General features: G+C 41.7%; 1 non-coding gene across 1 annotated transcript; it reads left to right on the forward strand.

Annotated features, from left to right (window-relative positions):
* The first annotated feature begins 665 nt into the window (after window positions 1–665).
* On the forward strand, window positions 666–768 carry LOC125932436 (U6 spliceosomal RNA). The gene has a single exon (XR_007460607.1). It is a non-coding gene; the product is annotated as a U6 spliceosomal RNA (small nuclear RNA).
* Window positions 769–4,150: the final 3,382 nt, after the last annotated feature.

Consider the following 4,150-nt stretch of genomic DNA (forward strand, 5'->3'; position numbering starts at 1 on the left):
ACATACATCCATCTCCACTGCTACCTACCACTGCTCTATATCATCTCTCACTTTCCCTCCAATAATCCATACACAACAGCCAGAGTGATTCTGTGAAAGCTAAATCCTATCATGACAAGTTCTCGCCATCAAAACCTCCACTGGCTCAGAATAAAAGCCAAAGTCCCTGCAATGACCCCCCAAGTCACTACATAATGTTGCCCCTCTTCATCTTACCTCATGTCCTATTATGCTTCTGGGCCTACATTCAGTTTCTCTAAAAAACCTGTCACATTCCCATCTTAGGGCCTTTGCCATGGCTTTTCTCTTTTCCTAGAATGCTCCTCCCTCAGACCTCTGCATATCCAACACCCTCACTGCCTCTAAGTTTTTAATGCAAGGTTTCTCATCCTCAGCACTACTAATATTTTGGGCCAGATAATTCTTTGTTGTAGGGAGCTGTCCCATGCATTGTAGGATGCTTAAGAGCATCCCTGGCCTCCACCCAGTAGATGCCAGCAGCACTGCTGAATCATCCCTTAGTGATTACAACCAGAAAGGTCTCTAGACATTGCCAAATGTCCTCCACAAGGCAAACCCCCACCCCTACAGTTGAGAGTCACTGCTTTATTCAAATACCTTCTTCTTCATGAAGCCTAGGTTAACCCTATTTAAAATTACAGCCAGTACTCCCTTCAGCAACACATATACCAAAATTGGAATGTTACAGAGATTTAGCATGGCCCCTGTGCAAGGATGCTACAAATTCATGAAGCACTCCATATTTTTAGAATTTCAAAGGATAAACACAAAATTTGCTACTTGTAGAATCATGATTTGACTCCTTACCTCTAAATAAACTTAGTTAATATTTTTAAGTTCTAGAACAACAAAAAAAAGTACAACCTATGCTTCCCCCAACCCGAGAATTTCTTATCCTCCTGATCCTGCTGTACTTTTCCGTGGCACTTATGTTACTCTGGCTGAGCAGCTAGAACAAAAATACCACAGACTGAGTGGCTTATAAACAAGAGAAATTTACGTCTCACAGATCTGGCGGTTGGGAAGTCCAAGATCAAGACGCTGGCAAATTCAGTGTCTTATGAGAACCTGTTTCCTCACTGGTAGCCATCTTTTCACTGTAACCTCACATAGCAGAAGGGACAAGCTAGCTCTCTGGGGTCTCTTTCACAAGGGCACTAATCCTAATCATGAGGGCCTAATCACCTCCTGAAGACCTCACCTCCTAATACTATCACCTTGGGTGTTAGGATTTCAACATATAAAATTTGGGGTGACACAAACATTCAGATTATAGCCACACTTGTCACCTTATAACATAACATACAATATACTTTATTATGCTTTTTTAAAACTATCTCTCTAAAATGTAAGTTCTATAGGGAAGGGATAGATTTTCTTCCTTATTGTATCCTAAGCACCAAGAATAGTGCCTGGCACTTGAAGGTACTCAATAGTATTTGTTGAATTAACAAATGAAAGGAACAACAAGGATAATGATAGAGAAGACAAGACCAAAACAGAAAAGACAAGAAGATGGAAAACATGCTGAAGTGACAACTGAAGCAAGATGAAAGAAGCTACATCTGGATTGCCTATAAAGGGGGACCTGATAAAATACAAGGCTGATCTGCTCCACACAACCCAGACAAGACTCAAACCTGAAGATACAAGTAAGGCACAAGGCTAAAAAGAGTGTCTGATTGAAAGCCTAGACACAAAACTGGTAAACATCTTCATCCTACCAAGAACATCCATTTTTCTGTAGCAAGAGACTGGAAATCTTTTTCCCCCGAGAAAATGAACCCACAAAAGCTCTTAGGTTGGAGATACCAGGCACTGTTGTAGTGGTAGAGGGGTGGAACCAGGAACATTCCATGCAGATCTGCATTCTAAATGGTGGGAATCCCACCCCTCTGGGATGCTACAACTCTAAAAGTCCAGCAGCCAGGCAAGAAACTTGGAGATAATTCTCTCAAGAAACTGAATAGTCCCAAAGTAAAGATCTCCTGAGACACATATGGGGGACACCCTGACACAATCACTAGCAGTAAAGTCAAGAATCAACAAACCCACTCAAGCTGAACTGCCAATCAGGTTTTTAATGCCTCACTCTATTTTTTTTTAAGTTTATTTATTGGGGCACCTGGGTGGCTCAGTTGGTTAAGCATCCCACTTCGGCTCAGGTCATGATCTCGTGCTTCATGAGTTCGAGCCCTGCATTGGGTCCTGTGCTCACAGCTAGGAGACTGGAGCCTGGAGCCTGGAGCGTGGAGCTGCTCAGGATTCTGGGTCTCCCTTTCTCTCTGCCCCTCCACCACTCACAGTGTCTCTCTCTGTCTCAAAAATAAATAAATATTTTTTTAAAGTTTATTTATTTTCAGAGAAAGAGAGAGCACAAGCAGGGGAGGAACATTTTGAGAGGAAGAAAGAATCCCAAGCAGGCTCCACATTGTCAGCACAGAGGCCAATGTGGGGCTTGAACTCAGGAACTGAACCATGAGATCATGACCTGAGTTGAAATCAAGAGTCAGAAGCTTAACCGCCTGAGCCCCAAGGCCTCGCTCTTAAATATGAACAGAATAGTCAACCAAGTATCACCAGCTGTTTGATTGAAGTCTCAATTGTGAAAAACAGTGACAAAAATAGGAAAAAAAATTCCTGAAGGAAACAGACAATACAAAGAAAAGAAAAAATACACACACACACACTTAATCATATTACTAAAAAGAGAACAAGATGTTATACTAAAGGAACAGAGAAGAAGAAAAACCTTTTGAAAATTAAAGGTAGCATGGTAGAAAAAATTTCAATGAAGATGTTGTCATTTATATCAAGAAAATTTCAGATAAATGAAAACAAAAAGGCAGCGATGGAAAATAGGAGAGGAATGAGGGGCGCCTGGGTGGCTCAGTCGGTTGAGCGTCCGGCTTCGGCTCAGGTCACGATCTCGCGGTCCGTGAGTTCGAGCCCCGCGTCGGGCTCTGTGTTGACTGCTCAGAGCCTGGAGCCTGTTTCACATGCTGTGTCTCCCTCTCTGACCCTCCCCCGTTCATGCTCTGTCTCTCTCTGTCTCAAAAATAAATAAACGGTAAAAAAAAAAAAAAAAAATTAAAAAAAAAAAAAAAAAAAAAAAAGAAAATAGGAGAGGAATGAGTAACACATTATAGAATCAATCCACGAGGTCCAAAATCCAAATAATAGGAGATACAAAGAAAATATAGAAAATGAGGGGAAGGAGGAAATAATACAGGAAAATTTCTGAAAGTATTAGCTTCCTGACTGACAAGGCCTAAAATGTACCACAATGAATGGGGGAAAAAAAGCCCACATGGTCAAGAAGTTTCAGGGATAAAGAGATTCCCTAAAAGTTTCTAGAATAAAAAAAGGGGAGAGAAATTACCTATAGGACCTAAAGTAGCATTTAGACTCATACAACACTGGCAGCCAGATGACAATCAAACCATGTCTTCAAATTTATAAAGGCAAATTATTCAAACACAAATCTAGAAATCTAGAGAAAGTTTAAGTCATGTGTCAGGAATGAAAAGACACAGACACGCAAAAGCTCTAGAAGTTTACCTCCTAGGCACTCTTCCTCAGGAAGCTAATGGAGGTCGTATTCCATCCAAAAGGGGGTATAAACCAGAAAAAGGAAGACAGGGGCTCTGGGAGACAGGACAGGAAAGCAGGAGAGGGCCTCAGAAGCCTAGGATGGAAGATTCTCAGAAAAATGTCTTCTGGGGAAAAAACTGAACTCAAGTTGTTGAGCATAGGGAGAATATAGATGAATGTTTGACAGAGCTCTTAGAGCATTTGTGGAAAAAATTAGCAACAGGTTCATAAAAAACTAAACTAATGGAAAAATGAGGTAATTATTCATGTCAATAAAAAGTTATAAACATCCATCACATCACACACTATATATACACACATACACACACACACACACACACACACACACACACACACACAAAACAGAGGGATGCCTGGGTCGCTCAGTCACCTGAGTGTCCGACTCTTGGTTTCAGCTCAGGTCATGATCCCAGAGTTGTGGGATCGAGCCCCGCATCAGCCTCTCTCAGTACAGAGCCTGCTTGAGATTCTCTGGCTCTCTCTGCCCCTCTCCCCCACGTGCTCCCACTCTCTC

The sequence above is a fragment of the Panthera uncia genome, chromosome X (assembly GCF_023721935.1).
Source record: "Panthera uncia isolate 11264 chromosome X, Puncia_PCG_1.0, whole genome shotgun sequence".
NCBI lineage: Eukaryota > Metazoa > Chordata > Mammalia > Carnivora > Felidae > Panthera > Panthera uncia.